Source organism: Pristiophorus japonicus, chromosome 9, assembly GCF_044704955.1.
Source record: "Pristiophorus japonicus isolate sPriJap1 chromosome 9, sPriJap1.hap1, whole genome shotgun sequence".
Classification (NCBI taxonomy): Eukaryota; Metazoa; Chordata; class Chondrichthyes; family Pristiophoridae; genus Pristiophorus; species Pristiophorus japonicus.
The window spans coordinates 57,686,432-57,706,789 of record NC_091985.1 but is presented as its reverse complement, the minus strand read 5'-3'; positions in this window follow the sequence as shown (position 1 = coordinate 57,706,789).

Below are 20,358 nucleotides of genomic sequence, written 5' to 3'. Positions count from 1 at the left end.
CCTAACTTTAAAAATTCCTAGTTTCCTCAATCAATTTGTACCAGCGTAACTGACTTAGTACAGTTTTTTAGGGAAGTTTTGTTTTGCTCAAAAGGGGTCATTACCAGCCACCTACGCCAATTCTGGCCATTTGGGCAACTTTGGCCAGCTACTAGTTACTCCATTTCTACTTAGGCCAGCGTATGTGGCCACTCGAGGAAACCCTTGCAGAGAGTTAAAGAAATTGGCGTAGGTAAGGAAATCGGTGCAGGTAAGTGCATCAGATGCCCGTACAGCAGCAGCAGGAAAGATAAGAGAGAGGGGGAGAGAGAGGTGGGGGAGGAAGAGAGAGGTGGGGGGGTAGTTGAGAGGGTGGGGAGACGCCTTTCGGGTGTAGTTAGGTGCGGGGACCGGGAGGGAGGAGACCAATCGGTCTGGGCTAGGGGCGGGAGAACGCACCGGCAAGCCCTTCGGCCATGGCTAGGGGTGGGGGAGTAGACCAGGAGGCTGAAGACAGGGCAGGTAGGGGGTGGGGGGGGGGGGGGGGGAGGGTCATTTCGGCCCAGGATAGGTGCGGACCGGCCCGTTGCCATCCCGGGCCGTAAGGACCCCGCACTGGCCCGCTGCCTTCCCGCACCTGTGCGGGGTCCTTTCAGCCCGGGATGGCAGCGGCTTCAGTTTCCAGCCCAGCCTCAGCCCTTTTTCACTATCTAACCTCAGCCCTTCCGAGCGTCCCTCGTTACCCTAGCAACATCAGTTTTTGGCACAGGCCTTAAGCTCCACCCACAAAGCTTAAGGTCAATCTACCCTGCTCCAAATTCAAAGTTAATTTAGTGGCATTTGGGCCACTAAAAAATCGTACGTACCTCTTCAACTGCGCCAAAAATCACCCATGTGGAAAATTGAGCCCATTATCTGCAGAGCTTTCAATTTCTGACCAAACGCAGTCTTTATTTGCTTGAACGCCACTCCTATTTTAATGTAACCATAGGTAAAACAGAGCCATGCCTGCATTTTCAATAATTACTTTAAAAGGTCTAATTTGGTACATGAGTGAGCAAAGAAATGATAAAATGAGAAACAAAAATGAAATAATGAAGTCACAACTTTCTCCTCCCCACCCCCGCCCCCCTCACCATCTCCACCATATAAGCACACAAACGCTTACAAAAATCTAAAGGGAAAATAAATCACACCCTGAAAGAAAACTGGCCTCAAATTGGCCACAAGACAGTTGGGAAGAGAATATTTGCAGTGTCAATCTTTGCCCATTTTCAAGAGAATGAACAATGTAATCTTGTGGAAAAGCATTACATTGGGCTCAATTTTCCCAGGTCACTTGCGATGTGATTTTGGCACGTGTGTTTTTTCTGGCGTAATTATTTAATTCAAAGTTTCCCCCTCGAATCTGCGCCGGCGTAACTGCTTTAGTTACGATTTTTCTACGTTGTTTTTTTTTGACATCATGCAGGCGTTCCCTCCTGTCTGCACCAGTTTTCAGCATTTTTTGCAGTTTACCCAAATTTTTTTATCCTAGGTCGGTGTATCCGGGCACTCCCGAAAAACCTTCTGGTGAGTTAACAGAAAGCAGCGCACATTGAAATATCCATAATAAAGTTCAACTTTTTTTACCTTTTCAACGGAGTACATGGCAGTTTCTTAGATTTCTGAAGTTTTCATTTTTTCTTACTCACACGCCATCACCAAATGTCTTCAAGCAGGGCTGGAGGGGGGTACGTACCATCGGCCGTCAGAATCAGCCACGCACCCGGACACAGGGGCTCGGGGCTCGGCTGGAAAACAAGCCCCGAAGTGGGGGAGGGGGGAGAGATGGCGATCGGAAGGCTGCTGCACTAGGCACAAGACTGCAATGAGTTGGGGGGGGCGAGAATGGGAGAAGTCACGAGATTGCAATGAGTTGGGGGTGGAGGTGGGGGGTGGGGAGGGGAATAGAATTCAAAAGACCTGGGTGTAATCCATCCATACAGACCTTGGGGAAAGAGAACAAAGAACCTGTCCTGCCTGCCTGCCTGCTGTTTTGAGCTTCTTGCAAAGGTAAACTGTCACTATGGGGGCAATACTGACAATGCCATACCTTGTACGAGCCTTCGGCATGATGGTGCTATGTAGAAGACAATTGATTCAACGTCATCGCATGAGGAATATCAGAGCCCGTAGGGTGCTGGGCAGGAAGCCTTACCCACGTCCGCTATATCAAGACAGGCGCTCGTACCTGCACCTGAGTGATGCAGACTGTGTCAGAAGGCCGTGTTTCCGTAAAGAAGTTGTAACAGATTTGTGAGTTGGTGAAAGCAGACCTGCAACCTAGAAGCATCAGAAGGACTGCTTTGTGTTATGCATGTAACTATGTAATACTTGCCACCAGAGGGCATGACTATTGGAGTCCGAATGGTCACCTGCAGGGCCAGTAAAAAGGGTTGGCTGCCATCTTGTTTAGGTACTCTGCAGTTGTAATAAAGAAGACTAAGGTCACACTAAGTTTAGCTCACAGTACTCAGCCTCATGGAGTTCTTCTATACACTCCAATTGGCGACGAGTAACAGAATACACTAAGTTGGGTGGCAGTATGAGCTGCGAGGAGGATGCTATGTGGCTGCAGAGTGACTTGGATAGGTTAGGTGAGTGGGCAAATGCATGGCAGATGAAGTATAATGTGGATAAATGTGAGGTTATCCACTTTGGTGGTAAAAACAGAGACAGACTATTATCTGAATGGTGACAGATTAGGAAAAGGGGAGGTACAACGAGACCTGGGTGTCATGGTACATCAGTCATTGAAGGTTGGCATGCAGGTACAGCAGGCGGTTAGGAAAGCAAATGGCATGTTGGCCTTCATAGCGAGGGGATTTGAGTACAGGGGCAGGGAGGTGTTGCTACAATTGTACAGGGCCTTGGTGAGGCCACACCTGGAGTATTGTGTACAGTTTTGGTCTCCTAACTTGAGGAAGAACATTCTTGCTATTGAGGGAGTGCAGCGAAGATTCACCAGACTGATTCCCGGGATGGCGGGACTGACCTATCAAGAAAGACTGGATCAACTGGGCTTGTATTCACTGGAGTTCAGAAGAATGAGAGGGGATCTCATAGAAACGTTTAAAATTCTGACGGGGTTAGACAGGTTAGATGCAGGAAGAATGTTCCCAATGTTGGGGAAGTCCAGAACCAGGGGTCACAGTCTAAGGATAAGGGGTAAGCCATTTAGGACCGAGATGAGGAGAAACTTCTTCACCCAGAGAGTGGTGAACCTGTGGAATTCTCTGCCACAAAAAGTTGTTGAGGCCAATTCACTAAATATATTCAAAAAGGAGTTAGATATAGTCCTTACTACTCGGGGGATCAAGGGGTATGACGAGAAAGCAGGAATGGGGTACTGAAGTTTCATGTTCAGCCATGAACTCATTGAATGGCGGTGCAGGCTCGAAGGGCCGAATGGCCTACTCCTGCACATATTTTCGATGTTTTCTATGTTTTCTATAATACGAACCTTCACGCAACCGTGGCTGCCGATGATTGGGAAGCCTTCGTCGAGCGTCTCGACCAGTACTTCGTGGCCAACGAACTGGAAGGAGACACGAACGCAGCCAAGCGCAGGGCGGTTCTCCTCACCGTCTGTGGGCCAAAAATATAAGACCGCATCAAGAATCTGCTCGCACCGACAAAACCGACGGAGAAGGAATATACAGAGTTGTGCACGTTGGTTCGGGACCACCTCAAGCCAAAGGAGAGTATCCTCATGGCCAGATATAGTTTTTACACACACCATCGCTCAGGGGGCCAGGATGTGGCAGATTATGTCGCCCACCTGAGACGCCTCGCGGGACCTTGCGATATTGGAACTGCGTTAGGACAAATGCTGCGAGACTTTTTCATGCTGGGCATCAGCCACGAGGTCATTCTTCGAAAGCTGCTGGCTGCCGAAACCCTAGACCTGAGCAGGGCCATCGCGATCGCCCAGGCATGCATGGCCACGGATGATAACACCAAACAGATATCTTCTCAACAAGCACTGTGCATAAAATGACGTCGCTAGCAGGCCGAACTGCATTTGGCAGGGCCTATACGCCTGCGGCTGCAAGACCTGTGATGACTCAGAGTCCGCCATTGCGGGTGAATGTGAATCCATTAGCACCGTGTTGGTGCTGCGGGGGTAATCATCGAGTCCGTCAATGTCGATTCAAGCACTATATGTGCAAAGGCTGCGCAACAATGGAGCACCTCCAGCGAATGTGAAAACGTGCTGCGACATACCACGTGGCAGAGGATGATCGATCCGGCGCAGATCACGCAGCACAGGCAACTCAAACCGAGGAAGAAGTGTATGGGGTACAGACCTTCACCACCAAGAGACCTCCTATGATGCTGAAAGTCAAATTAAATGGAGTTCCAGTATCCATGGAGTTGGACACAGGTGCGAGTCAGTCAATAATGAGCCAGAAGGCTTTCGAGAAACTGTGGGGCAATAAAGCACAAAGCCCCAAACTGAACCCGATTAATGCAAAGCTGCTTACCGACACCAAAGAGCTCATACCAGTCATTGGAAGTGCAGTCAGTGAAGGTATCGTATGATGGAGCTGTGCATGACCTATCATTGTGGATTATTCCAGGCAATGGCCCAACGCTGTTCTGCAGAAGCTGGCTAGAAAAGATTAGATGGAATTGGAACAACATCAAAGCACTATCTTCAGTGGATGGCGCCTCGTGTGCTCAAGTGCTGAACAAGTTTCCCTCGTTATTCAAACCAGACATCGGCAACTTCACAGGCTCCAAAGTACAGATCCATCTAGGCCCCAGTGCACGGCCCGTCCATCACAAGGCTCGGGCGGTTCCATAATGATGAGGGAGAAAGTCGAGATCGAACTGGACAGACTCCAAAGCGAAGGACTCATATCGCCAGTCGAGTTCAACGAGTGGGCCAGTCCAATTGTTCCAGTGTTGAAAAGCGATGGCACGGTCAGAATCTGCGGAGACTACAAGGTAATGAATAACCGAGTCTCACTATAGGAACAGTACCCGCTGCCCAAGGCGAATGAGCTGTTCGCAACATTAGCGATGGGGGAGTCGTTCACCAAGTTAGAAACATAGAAAATAGATGCAGGAATAGGCTATTCGGCCCTTCAAGCCTGCACCACCATTCAATAAGATCATGGCTGATCATTCCCTCAGTACTCCTTTCCTAACTTCTCTCCATACCCCTTGATCCCCTTAGCCGTAAGGGCCATATCTAACTCCCTCTTGAATATATCCAATGAACTGGCATCAACAACTCTCTGCGGCAGAGGTTAACAACTCCCTGAGTGAAGAAGTTTCTCCTCATCTCAGTCCTAAATGGCCTACCCCTTATCCTAAGACAGTGTCCCCTGGTTCTGGTCTTCCCCAACATCAGGAACATTCTTCCCGCATCTAACCTATCCCGTCCCGTCAGAATTTTATATGTTTCTATGAGATCCCCTCTCATCCTTTTAAACTCCAATGTATAAAGACCCAGTTGATCCAGTCTCTCCTCATACGTCAGTCCAGCCATCCCGGGAATCAGTTTGGTGAAACTTCGCTGCACTCCCTCAATAGTAAGAACGTCCTTCCTCAGATTAGGAGACCAAAACTGAACACAATATTCTAGGTGAGGCCTCACCAAGGCACTGTACAACTGCAGTAAGACCGCCCTGCTCCTGTACTCAAATCTCCTAGCTGTGAAGGCCAACATACCATTTGCCACCTGCTGTACCTGTATGCCAACTTTCAATGAATGATGAACCATGACATCCAGGTCTTGTTGTACCTCCCCTTTTCCTAATCTGCCGCCATTCAGATAATATTCTGTCTTCACGTTTTTGCCCCCAAATGGATAACCTCACATTTATCCACATTATACGGCATCTGCCATGCATTTGCCCACTCATCTAACCTGTACAAGTCACTCCGCAGCCTCTTAGCGTCCCCCTCACAGCTCACACCGCCACCCAGTTTAGTGTCATCTGCAAACTTGGAGATATTACACTCAATTCCTTCATCGAAATCATTGATGTATATTGTAAAGAGCTGGGGTCCCAGCACTGAGCCCTGCAGCACTCCACTAGTCACTGCCTGCCATTCTGAAAAGGACCCGTTTATCCCAACTCTTTGCTTTCTGTCTGCCAACCAGTTCTCTATCCACATCAGTATGTTACCCCCAATACCATGTGCTTTGATTTTGCACATCAATCTCTTGTGTGCGACCTTGTCAAAAGCCTTTTGAAAGTCCAAATACACCACATCCACTGGTTCTCCGTTGTCCACTCTACTAGTTACGTCCTCAAAAAATTCCAGAAGATTTGTCAAGCATGATTTCCGCTCCATAAATCCATGCTGACTTGGACCAATCCTGTCACTGCTTTCCAAATGCGCTGCTACTTCATCCTTAATAATTGATTCCAACATTTTCCCCACTACTGATGTCAGGCTAACCGGTCTATAATTACCCGCTTTCTCTCTCCCTCCCTTTTTAAAAAGTGGTGTTACATTAGCTACCCTCCAGTCCATAGGAACTGATCCAGAGTCGATAGACTGTTGGAAAATGATCACCAAAGCATCCACTATTTCTCGGGTCACTTCTTAAGTACTCTGGGATGCAGACTATCAGGCCCCAGGGATTTATCAGCCTTCAATCACATCAATTTCCCAACACAATTTCTCGCCTAATAAGGATATCCTTCAGTTCCTCCTTCTCACTAGACCCTCGGTCCCCTAGTACTTCCAGAAGGTTATTTGTGTCTTCCTTCGTGAAGACAGAACCAAAGTATTTGTTCAATTGGTCTGCCATTTCTTTGTTCCCCATTATAACTTCATCTGAATCTGACTGCAAGGGACCTACGTTTGTCTTCACTAATCTTTTTCTCTTCACATATCAATAGAAGCTTTTGCAGCCAGTTTTTATTTCCCGGCAAGCTTCTTCTCATACTCTATTTTCCCACTCTTAATTAAATCCTTTGTCTTCCTCTGTTGAATTCTAAATTTCTCCCAGTCCTCAGGTTTGCTGCTTTTTATGGCCAATTTATATGCCTCTTCCTTGGATTTAACACTATCCTTAATTTCCCTTGTTAGCCACGGTTGAGCCACCTTCCCCGTTTTATTTTTACTCCAGACAGGGATATAGAATTGCTGAAGTTCATCCATGAGATCTTTAAATGTTTGCCATTACCTATCCACCGTCAACCCTTTAAGTATCATTTGCCAGTCTATTCTAGCCAATTCACGCCTCAAACCATCAAAGTTACCTTTCCTTAAGTTCAGGACCTTAGTTTCTGAATTAACTGTGTCACTCTCCATTTTAATAATGAATTCTACCATGTTATGGTCACTCTTCCCCAAGGGGCCTCACACAACAAGATTGCTAATTCGTCCTTTCTCATTACACATCAGCCAGTCTAGGATGTCCAGCTCCCTAGTTGGTTCCTTGACATATTGGTCGAGAAAACCATCCCTAATACACTCCAGGAAATCCTCCTCCTTCGCATTGCTACCAGTTTGGTTAGCCCAATCAATATGTAGATTCAAATCACCCATGATAACTGCTGTACCTTTATTGCACGCATCCCTAATTTCTTGTTTGATGCTGTCCCCAACCTCACTGCTGCTGTTTGGTGGTCTGTACACAACTCCCACTAGCATTTTCTGCCCTTTGGTATTCCATAGCTCCACCCATACCGATTTCACATCATCCAAGCTAATGTTCTTTCTTACTATGGCATTAATTTCCTCTTTAACCAGCATTGCCACCCTGCCTCCTTTTCCTTTCTGTCTATCCTTCCTAAATGTTGAATACCCCTGGATGTTGAGTTCCCAGCCTTGGTCACCCTGGAGCCATGTCTCCGCGATGCCAATTACATCATAACCGTTAACTACTATCTGCGCAGTTAATTCGTCCACCTTATTCCGAATACTCCTCGCGTTGAGGCACAGAGCCTTCAGGCTTGTCTTTCTAAAGCACTTTGCCCCTTTAGAATTGTGCTGTAGTGTGGCCCTTTTTGCTTTAGGTTTCTCTGCCCTCCACTTTTATTTTTCTTCTTTCTACCTTTTGCTTCTGCCCCCATTCTACTTCCCTCTGTCTCCTGCATTGGTTCCCATCCCCCTGCCATATTAGTTTAACTCCTCCCCAACAACATTGGCAAAGACTCCCCCTAGTACATTGGTTCCGGTCCTGCCCAGGTGCAGACCATCCGGTTTGTACTGGTCCCACCTCGCCCAGAAATGGTTCCAAAGTCCCAAGAATTTGAATCCCTCCCTTCTGCACCACTCCTCAAGCCACGTATTCTTCTGAGCTATCCTGCGATTCCTACTCTGACTAGCACGTGGCACTGGTAGCAATCCTGAGATTACTACTTTTGAGGTCCTACTTCTTAATTTAGCCCCTAGCTCCCTAAATTCAACTCGTAGGACCGCATCCCGTTTTTTACCTATATCATTGTACCTATATGCACCACGACAACTGGCTGTTCACCCTCCCTTTTCAGAATGCCCTGCACCCGCTCTGAGATATCCTTGACCCTTGCACCAGGGAGACAACCTATCATCCTGGAGTCTTGGTTGCGGCCGCAGAAACGTCTATCTATTCCCCTTACGATTGAATCCCCTATCACTATAGCTCTCCCACTCTTTTTCCTGCCCTCCTGTGCAACAGAGCCACCCACAGTGCCATAACTTGGCTGCTGCGGCCCTCCCCTGATGAGTCATCCCCCCAACAGTACACAAAGTGGTGTATCTGTTTTGCAGGGGGATGACCACAGGGGACCCCTGCACTACCTTCCTTGCACTGCTCTTCCTGTTGGTCACCCATTCCCTATCTGGTTGTGTACCCTTTACCCGCAGTAAGACCAACTCACTAAACATGCTATTCCCGTCCACCTCAGCTCCAGAGTGAATCCACCCGCAGCTCCAGTGCCGCAATGCAGTCTGTTAGGAGCTGCAGGTGGTTGCACTTCCCGCACACACAGTATTCAGGGACATCGGAAGCGTCCCTGACTTCCCACATAGTACAGGAGGAGCATAACACGTGTCTGAGCTGTCCTGCCATGACTTAACTCTTAGGTTAACTTAATTTGGCAACAACAATGCTAAAAGGTTACTTACTGATAAAGAAAAGATAAAGCAAAACTACTTACCAATCACTTACCCGCTTGGCTGTGACGTCACCTTTTGATTTCTTTATACTTCTTATTTGCCTTCTTTCCCCATTGCAGCTGCACCAGCTGGGCCTTTATAGGCCTCCCCCGCACTCCCGCTGCTCGGACTTCCGCTCCTCCTCGACATTGGGCCTTTTATAGACCTTCCTCGGCCTCCCGCTTCTCGGACTGCCGCTCCTCCTTGATGGGCCTTTTATAGACCTTCCTCGGCCTCCCGCTTCTCGGACTGCCGCTCCTCCTCGACATTGGGCCTTTTATAGACCTTCCTCGGCCTCCCGCTTCTCGGACTGCCGCTCCTCCTTGATGGGCCTTTTATAGACCTCCCCCGAACTCCCGCTGCTCAGGCTAACCTCCGCCTGCATGACACAGGAGCTGGCTGAATCTTCAAAAAGACTGATGTGCATCAACACACACAAAGGGCTGTTTATACACCACAGGTGCCCTTTTGGGATTCGCTGAGCTCCAGATAAACATGGAGAGTTTGCTGAAATCTGTTCCGTTGTGTTTCAAGACGTCATCCTGATCACCGGTCATGACACCATCGAACATCTACACAACCTGGAAGAGGTTCTAAGTTGCCTAGACAGAGCGGGACTCAGGCTGAAATGCTCCAAGTGTGTTTTCCTGGCACCAGAAGTCGAATTTTTGGGGAGAAATGTTGCAGCAGACCCACGGACTCAAAGACAGAGGCCATCAAGAATGCACCCAGACCCCAGAATGTGATGGAGCTGCGTTTGTTCCTGGGACTCCTCAACTATTTCAGCAACTTTCTACCCGGGTTGAGCACGTTGTTAGAGCCTTTGCACATGTTGCGACGTAAGGGTGATGACTGGGTTTGGGGCAAATCTCAAGACACAGCCTTTGAGAAGGCCAGGAACCTGCTATGTTCAAATAAGTTACTTGTACACTATGATCCATGTAAACGTTTAGTGCTAGCTTGTGACGCCTCATCGTACGGGGTCGGCTGTGTGTTACAGCAAGCCAATGTATCAGGAAACCTCCAACCGGTTGCATACACGTCTAGAAGTCTGTCTAAGGCTGAGAGAGCCTATAGTATGGTCGAGAAAGAGGCGTTGGCATGGGGTTAAGAAAATGCACAAATACCTATTTGGACTTCGGTTTGAGCTTGAAACGGACCACAAACTGCTCATTTTGCTGTTTCCAGCGAGCAAAGATATAAATAGCAATGCTTCGTCCCGCATCCAAAGATGGGCACTAACATTATCCGCTTATGACTATGTTATCCGCCACAGACCAAACACTGAAAACTGCGCTGATGCTCTCAGCCGGCTACCATTACCCACCACTGGGGTTGAAATGACGCAGCCCGCAGACTTGCTACTGGTCATGGAGGCTTTTGAGAGCGAGGGGTCACCCGACACAGCTCGCCAGATCAGGACCTGGATCAGCCAGGATCCTGTGCTATCACTAGTAAAGAGTTGCATCCTAAATGGGAACTGGTCGGCCGTTCCCGGGGAAATGCAAGATGAAATTAAGCCATTTCACCAACGCAAAGATGCAATGTCCATCCAGTCGGATTGTCTCTTATGGGGTAATTGCGTGGTTTTGCCAAAAAAAGGCAGGCAAACGTTTACACGCGACCTACACAGTACCCACCCAGGCATTGTCATGATGAAGGTAATTGCCAGGTCGCATGTTTGGTGGCCCGGCATTGACTCGGACTTGGAGTCATGCGTTCATCAGTGCAACACTTGCTTGCAACTGAGCAATGCACCAACGGAGGCTCCACTGAGTCTGTGGTCATGGCCCTCCAAACTGTGGCCCAGGATCCATGTAGATTTTGCCGGCCACTTAGGAAAGATGGTTTTAGTAGTTGTGGACGCTTACTTAAAATGGATTGAATGCATAATCATGTCATCCAGCATGTCCACAGCCACCATTGAAAGCCTCCGGGCCATGTTCACCACCCATGGCTTGCCTGACATCCTTGTCAGCGACAATGGACCGTGTTTCACCAGCTCAGAATTCAACGGGTTTATGACCCACAATGGCATCAAGCATGTCAGGTCTGCTCCGTTTAAACCCGTGTCTAATGGTCAAATGGAGCAGGCAGTCCAAACAATCAAGCAGAGCATGAAATGCGTGACGGACGGCTCCCTTGTCCGTATTCTGCTCAGTTACCGGACACGACCTCACTCGCTCACCGGGGTTCCCCCGGCAGAATTGTTAATGAAGAGAGCCCTCAAAACCAGGCTCTCACTAGGCCACCCGAATCTTAATGATCACTTGGTGACACCAGCAGAACATGTACCATGATCACGCGGATGTTTCACGTGTCATTGATGTTAACGACCCTGTGTTTGTTCTGAATTACGGTCACGGTCCCAAGAGGGATGCTGGTACTGTTTTGGCCAAGGAAGAGAATAGGGTGTTTATAATCAAACTGTTAAATGGCCAAACATGCAGAAAGCATTTACATCGGACCAAATTGCAATTTACTGACGATCAGGAATGACTTGAAGAGGACATCACCATCGAAGATCCACTAACACACACCCAACCAGCAATCAACCTTGCTGTCAATCACGAGGATGAACCCACCATTCCTGACAGTCCAGTCAGACCAGCCACGGTGCAATGCAGCAGTGGTCCGGCCAATTCACACATGCCAGGGTTTGAACTTAGACGATCAACCAGGGAGCGAAGGGCTCCGGATCGCATCAACTTGTTAATAACTTGTACCGAAGACTTTGGCGGGGGGGAGTGATGTTATGTATGTAACTATGTAATACTTGCCACCAGAGAGCGTGACTGTTGGAATCCTAATGGTCACCTGCACAAAAATGCCAGTATAAAAGGTTGGCTGCCATCTTGTTTAGGCACTCTGGAGTTGTAATAAAGAAAACTAAGGTCACACTAAGTTTAGCTCACAGTACTCAGCCTCATGGAGTTCTTCTATACACAACACTTTGTCAGCTGAAGTGAAGGTTACAGCTGCACTTTCATTCTATGCTTCCGGAATATTTCAAGCTACAACTGGGGATGTGTGCGCCATCTCTCAACATGCAACATGTCTGCATTCGGCAGGTGACAGCTGCAGTATATGCACGAGGAAATGATTACATAAAGTTCCCCATGACCGCCCAAGCAATGCTTCTCCAGGATTGCTGGCTTCCCAAAGGTACAGGGCTGCATTGATTGTATCCATATCGCCTTGCGAGCACCTTTGGAGGATTCCGAGATGTACAGGAACAGAAAAGGCTTCCACTCCATTAATGTACAGCCTGTGTGTGATGACATGCATCATGTCAGTCGATGCAAGAATACCTGGGAGCAACCATGAAGCGTTCAGCGTACGCGGGAGCATTATATCTGCCATGTTTCAGCAGCAGCCAGAAGAGCAGAGCTGACGACTGGGAGACAAAAGGTACGGCCTCGCCACCTGGCTCATGACGCCCCTACGCGTAACCCAGATGGAAGCTGACTGGGAATACAACATGTCGCACATTGCAATGCACAGCATCATAGAGAGGATCATTGGCATCTTGAAACAGCATTTCTGATGCTTGGACCATTCCAGAGGCTACTTGCTGTACTCCCCTGAGCTTGTCCGTCAGTTCACTGTTGTGTGCTGCATGCTGCACAACTTCGCCATCATGAGGCAGCAGCAGCTGGTCGTAGAAGACCCACCTGCAGTGAGAGTGGCTGATGATAATGATGAGGAAAATGCAGATGACGAGCAGGAGGACGAGGACGAGAACAAGGAAGCCATGCAACTACCTGAACCTGAAGCACGACGATGGAGGAGGATGGGCCATCGTGCCCTTTTAACAATTGTCAAAGCCTTGCACCAGCAGCTCATTCGTGAACGCTTTGCTGCCTGAAGGCTCAGTGACAACTCTCCCATCTGGACCATGTTTACTGTTTGGACCTGTTCTGTAATGTTTTGTTGCGTTAATGGAACAAATTATGGAAATGATTCTTGTTTACTTTAAAAGTTGTGTTAATAATCGAACAAATAATGGAAATGTTTCTTCTTGAGTTCCAAAAGTTGTGTTAATAATGGAACAAGTAATGAAATTCATTCAGATTTAATGTAAAATATATTTTATTTAAAAGTTTAACAAATAGTTCTTTGTACTTAATTTTAATAAAATTGTTCTTGTATCAAACTTTAAAGTTTTCAGTTATGATCACTTACAAACTTTAAGATCACTTACAAACTCTAAGATCACTTAAAAACTTTAAGATCACTTTTAAACTTGTAAATTTACATAACGTGCAAAAATCTTTTAATTTGAGAACAACAGTTACAACAGTATCAATAATAATAACAACAACAACAACAGCAGCACCCTTCTCTCCTCCATCTTATTCTAAGACCGCCTGCCGCCCTTGTTCTTGGTGACTCCACCATCCCTGCCCGCAGGCGGTGGCACAGAGTTTCTGGGGTTGATACCAATCTTATTCTTTCTAAGATCTCGGGTTGTATGCGCCCGGTGGGGGGGCGCGGGGGGGCAGGCGGCAATGTGGAGGGCCCATGCGGCAATGTGGAGGGCCCGGCTTGGAGTTCTTCAGAGACTGGTGTGGGGATTGGAGTGGGAGTGGCAGTGGGCGCGGGGGTCTGGACGTGTTTCCTTATTGCAGCAGCTAACTCCAACATACCGTCCCTCATGCGCCCTGACAGTGTCTCAACTACCTGCAACATTCCCTCCCTCCTGTTGAGCAAAACTGTCTCAACTACCTGTGACAATCCCTCCCTCATATTCACTGATAGTGTTTGCACCATCTCTGACATTCCCTCCCTCATGGTCACTGACATGATTTAAGCTGACTGAGATATTTCCTCACTCATGGTCCCGGATATCATTCTCATTTCTCGTGCGATTGCTGTTACTTCTCCAGACTGTCCAGCTAGCTCATCACCCACCCCACTGATAGTGTCCAGGAGTGATCGAGTAAGGTCAATGCGCTCCCCACTCATTGCCATCATCTGAACCACATCTGTTAGATCTTGCACCTCAGGAGAACACTGTCGAGCTCTCCTTCCCCTCCTCCCCATGGGTGTGGCTGGCACCCCATCACTGGGACCTGCAGCCTCGGAAGGTGGGGTCCTGGGTGTGCCTCACTGCACCACACCACTGGGACCCACAGCCTCGGACATTAGGAAACCATGGAATTTCCCACCAACACTCATACCACTAGTCAGGGAAGTGGCTGGCACCTCAATGGGCGGCAACTGCTCCTCCACCAAAATCAGTAAAACAGTGGGGGCTTCAACCAGCTCCATCCCCTCCCCCTCCCCATCACCCCCATGCTCTTGGTCTGGTGGGTGGGATTGGAAGATGTTCTCCTCTTCAGGTTCGTCCTCGTCTGAATCTTCTTCTGCATTGTCAGGGTCGGCCTTAAGTTCTGCAAAATATAACAGAACACAGACAAATGGTTAGCAGCAGAGGAGGGGGCAGGGTGGGTGGCATGAGTAAGCTCACACAGCGCAGGCAGCAGGCAGATTTGAAGGACCATGATGAATGATAGCACAACCAAAGCATAGCTGATGGAGACAGCCCCATGAAGAAAGACTGGATCGACTAGGCTTATATTCACTGGAATTTAGAAGAATGAGAGGGGATCTCATAGAAATATATAAAATTCTGACGGGATTGGGCAGATTAGATGCAGGAAGAATGTTCCTGATGTTGGGGAAGTCCATAAGAACATAAGAATTAGGAACAGGAGTAGGCCATCTAGCCCCTTGAGCCTGCTCCGCCATTCAACAAGATCATGGCTGATCTGGCCGTGGACTCAGCTCCATATACCCGCCCGCTCCCCGTAACCCTTAATTGGTTAAAAATCTATCTGTCTGTGACTTGAATACATTCAATGAACTAGCCTCAACTGCTTCCTTGGGCAGAGAATTCCACAGATTCACAACCCTCTGGGAGAAGAAATTCCTTCTCAACTCGGTTTTAAATTGGCTCCCCCGTAATTTGAGGCTGTGCCCCCTAGATCTAGTCTCCCCGACCAGTGGACACAACCTCTCTGCCTCTATCTTGTCTATTCCTTTCATTATTTTAAATGTTTCTATAAGATCACCCCTCATCCTTCTGAACTCCAACGAGTAAAGACCCAGTCTACTCAATCTATCATCATAAGGTAACCCCCTCATCTCCGAAATCAGCCTAGTGAATCTTCTCTGTATCCCCTCCACAGCTAGTATATCCTTCCTTAAGTAAGGTGACCAAAACTGCACACAGTACTCCAGGTGCGGTCTCACCAATACCCTGTACAGTTGCAGCAGGACCTCCCTGCTTTTGTACTCCATCCCTCTCGCAATGAAGGCCAACATTCCATTCGCCTTCCTGATTACCTGCTGCACCTGCAAACTAACTTTTTGGGATTCATGCACAAGGACCCCCAGGTCCCTCTGCACCGCAGCATGTTGTAATTTCTCCCCATTCAAATAATATTCCCTTTTACTGTTTTTTTTCCCCAAGGTGGATGACCTCACATTTTCCGACATTGTATTCCATCTGCCAAACCTTAGCCCATTCGCTTAACCTATCTAAATCTCTTTGCAGCCTCTCTGTGTCCTCGACACAACCCGCTTTCCCACTAATCTTTGTGTCATCTGCAAATTTTGTTACACTATACTCTGTCCCCTCTTCCAGGTCATCTATGTATATTGTAAACAGTTGTGGTCCCAGCACTGATCCCTGTGGCACACCACTAACCACCGATTTCCAACCCGAAAGGACCCATTTATCCCGACTCTCTGCTTTCTGTTAGCCAGCCAATTCTCTATCCATGCTAATACATTTCCTCTGACTCCGCGTACCTTTATCTTCTGCAGTAACCTTTTGTGTGGCACCTTATCGAATGCCTTTTGGAAATCTAAATACACCACATCCATCAGTACACCTTTATCCACCATGCTCATTATATCCTCAAAGAATTCCAGTAAATTAGTTAAACATGATTTCCCCTTCATAAATCCATGTTGCGTCTGCTTGATTGCACTATTCCTATCTAGATGTCCCGCTATTTCTTCCTTAATGATAGCTTCAAGCATTTTCCCCACTACTGATGTTAAACTAACTGGCCTATAGTTACCTGCCTTTTGTCTGCCCCCTTTTTTAAACAGAGGCATTACATTTGCTGCTTTCCAATCCGCTGGTACCTCCCCAGAGTCCAGAGAATTTTGGTAGATTATAACGAATGCATCTGCTATAACTTCCGCCATCTCTTTTAATACCCTGGGATGCATTTCATCAGGACCAGGGGACTTGTCTACCTTGAGTCCCATTAGCCTGTCCAGCTCTAACCCCTAGTGATAGTGATTGTCTCAAGGTCCTCCCTTCCCACATTCCTGTGACCAGCAATTTTTGGCATGGTTTTTTTGTGTTCCACTGTGAAGACCGAAGCAAAATAATTGTTTAAGGTCTCAGCCATTTCCACATTTCCCATTATTAAATCCCCCTTCTCATCTTCTAAGGGACCAACATTTACTTTAGTCACTCTTTTCCGTTTTATATATCTGTAAAAGCTTTTACTATCTGTTTTTATGTTTTGCGCAAGTTTACCTTCGTAATCTATCTTTCCTTTCTTTATTGCTTTCTTAGTCATTCTTTGCTGTCGTTTAAAATGTTCCCAATCTTCTAGTTTCCCACTAACCTTGGCTACCTTATATGCATTGGTTTTTAATTTGATACTCTCCTTTATTTCCTTGGTTATCCACAGCTCTTACCGCCCTTCTTTTTCACTGGAATATATTTTTGTTGAGCACTATGAAAGAGCTCCTTAAAAGTCCTCCACTGTTCCTCAATTGTGCCACCGTTTAGTCTGTGTTTCCAGTCTACTTTAGCCAACTCTGCCCTCATCCCACTGTAGTCCCCTTTGTTTAAGCATACTACGCTCGTTTGAGACACTACTTCCTCACCCTCAATCTGTATTACAAATTCAACCATACTGTGATCACTCATTCCTAGAGGATCTTTTACTAGGTGATCGTTTATTATTCCTGTCTCATTACACAGGACCAGATCTAAAATAGCTTGCTCCCTTGTAGGTTCTGTAACATACTGTTCTAAGAAACAATCCCGTATGCATTCTATGAATTCCTCCTCCAGGCTACCCCGTGCGATTTGATTTGACCAATCGATATGTAGGTTAAAATCCCCCATGATTACTGCCATTCCTTTTTCACATGCCTCCATTATTCCCTTGATTATTGCCCGCCCCACCATGAAGTTATTATTTGGGGGCCTATAAACTACGCCCACCAGTGACTTTTTCCCCTTACTATCTCTAATCTCCACCCACAATGATTCAACATTTTGTTCATTAGAGCCAATATCGTCTCTCACAACTGCCCTGATATCATCCTTTATTAACAGAGCTACCCCACCTCCTTTCCCTTCTTGTCTATCTTTCCGAATCATCAGATACCCCTGGATGTTTAATTCCCAGTCTTGGCCACCGTGCAACCACGTTTCTGTAATACCCATTTGTAATGATTTGTGCCGTCAACTCATTTACTTTATTTCGAATGCTGCTTGCGTTTAAGTAGAGTGTTTTAATACTAGTTTTTAAACCATGATTTTTAGTTTTATCCCCTCCTGCAGCCCCTATATATTCAGTGGCCCTTTTTGTTTGTTGCCTTGGGTTTCTCTGCCCTCCAGTTTTACTCATCTCCTTTCTGTCTTTTGCTTTTGTCTCCTTTTTGTTTCCCTCTGTCTCCCTGCATTGGTTCCCATCCCCCTTCCATATTAGTTTAACTCCTCCCCAACAGCACTACCAAACACTCCCCCTCGGACATTGGTTCCGGTCCTGCCTAGGTGCAGACCGTCCGGTTTGTACTGGTCCCACCTCCCCCAGAACCGGTTCCAATGCCCCAGGAATTTGAATCCCTCCCTGCTGCACCACTGCTCAAGCCACGTAGTCATCTGAGCTATCCTGCGATTCCTACTCTGACTAGCACGTGGCACTGGTAGCAATCCCGAGATTACTACTTTTGAGTTCCTACTTTTTAATTTAGCTCCTAGCTCCCTAAATTCGTCTTGTAGGACCTCATTCCATTTTGTACCTATATCGTTGGTACCTATATGCACCACGACAACTGGCTGTTCACCTTCCCTTTTCAGAATGTCCTGCACCCGCTCCGAGACATCCTTGACCCTTGCACCAGGGAGGCAACATACCATCCTGGAGTCTCGGTTGCGGCCGCAGAAATGCCTATCTATTCCCCTTACAATCGAATCCCCTATCACTATCGCTCTCCCACTCTTTTTCCTGCCATCTGTGCAGCAGAGCCAGCCACGGTGCCAGGAACTTGGTTGCTGCTGACCTCCCCTGATGATTCATCCCCCTCAACAGTACTCAAAACTGTGTATCTGTTTTGCAGGGGGATGACCGCAGGGGACCCCTGCACTACCTTCCTTGCACTGCTCTTCTTGCTGGTCTTCCATTCCCTAGCTGGCTGTGGACCCTTCACCTGCGGTAAGACCAGCTCGCTACACGTGCTACTCACGTCATTCTCAGCATCGTGAATGCTCCAGAGTGAATCCACCCTCAGCTCCAATTCCGCAACGCGGTCCATCAGGAGCTGGAGGCGGATACACTTCCTGCATACCGGAAGTGTCCCTGAGTTCCCACATGGTACAGGAGGAGCATATCACGTGACCGAGCTCTCCTGCCATGACTTAACCTTTAGATACACTTAAATTGGCAACAACAATGCTCAAGTTTACTCACTGTTATAGAAGAGGAAAAAAAACTACTCACCAATCACCAGCCAATCACTTACCCTCTTGGTTGTGATGTCACCTTTCTGTTTCTTTCTGCTTCTTTTTTGCCTTCTCCCTGTAGCTGCACAAGCTGGGCCTCTCCATGCACTTCCTTGACGCTGCTCCCGACTCAGCGACTCACCGCCCGACCTCGCAGCCTTTTATAGGCCTCTCCACGCACCTCCTCGACGCTGCTCCCGACTCAGCCAGAACCAGGGGACACAGTCTAAGGGTAAGTGGTAAGCCATTTAGGACCAAGATGAGGAGAAACTTCTTCACTCAGAGAATTGTGAACCTGTGGAATTCTCTACCACAGAAAGTTGTTGAGGCCAGTTCATTCGATATATTCAAAAGGGAGTTAGATGTGGCCCATATGGCTAAAGGGATCAAGGAGTATGGAGAGAAAGCAGAAATGGGGTTCTAAAGTTGCAAAAATGATCAGCCATGATCATATAGAATGGTCAAAGGGTTGAATGGCCTACACCTGCACCTATTTTCTACGTTTCTGTGTTTCTATGAACCAAAGGATGGTTAGCCTGCGCAGTACTTAGCATTTAGCAAAGCCAGACTGTGGAATTTGCAGGACTTATCCTCTCCTTCGAGTGTGGGCCCAGCTTGTGCAGTGATGGTTGCTTTTTTCCAGGCAGGACCCATCAAAGCAGCAACCCTCTCTTCCAAGGGTGTCAGTGGCTGCAGATTTGCCAGGCCTCATCCTGTTCAAGTTCTTTCCCTTTTATTATGTGCCACCTTCCACTGCAAAGATGAAAATGCAATGTTTTAGAGAGGATGTCTTTCTGCTGGGTGGGACATATACAGCTGGTCACATTTACAATTGCAATTCCATTGAATAAATGGAAGTATTACTTGCACTAACTACTTGACCAAGGTCCTGCAACTTCTTTTTGCACTGGCCTCCAGGTCTCGTGGTGGTCACCATTGCACAGTAATCTTCTACAACTTGGTTCTTCATTTCTTTGGGTGGAACTTTTATGTGACCTCTGCTGGTGTCCAGCTCCTGCCATCTGGTCTCAATCACAGTAACTAGTGCCTCCACTTCATCCTGTGAGAAATTCTTGGTCTTTGCACCACGTTGCATCTTATTGCTGCAGAACCGATTTTTCGAAGCTTTCACACAGCACTCCTTCTCACACAACTGGCCCTTTAAAAATGGCCGATTGCCAACCCAGAGCTGTACTGCGCATGCATGTCCATTGAAATAATGTCAAAAATATCACTTATTTTGTCATGCATGCGCAGAAGCTGCGACATCATTTTTTCAGCGCAGACAGCAGGCTCCACCCCCTAAGGCGACTGGACACGCTGCGTGGCGCCAAATTTGAATTATACATCAGGGAAACTTTGGCAAAATATTTCTGACGCATTTCTGGCCTAGAAAAACGGGCGTAACTCTGGCAATACGCCAGAAGGCGGGCATGGGCGAAATTGTGCCCATTGCCTCA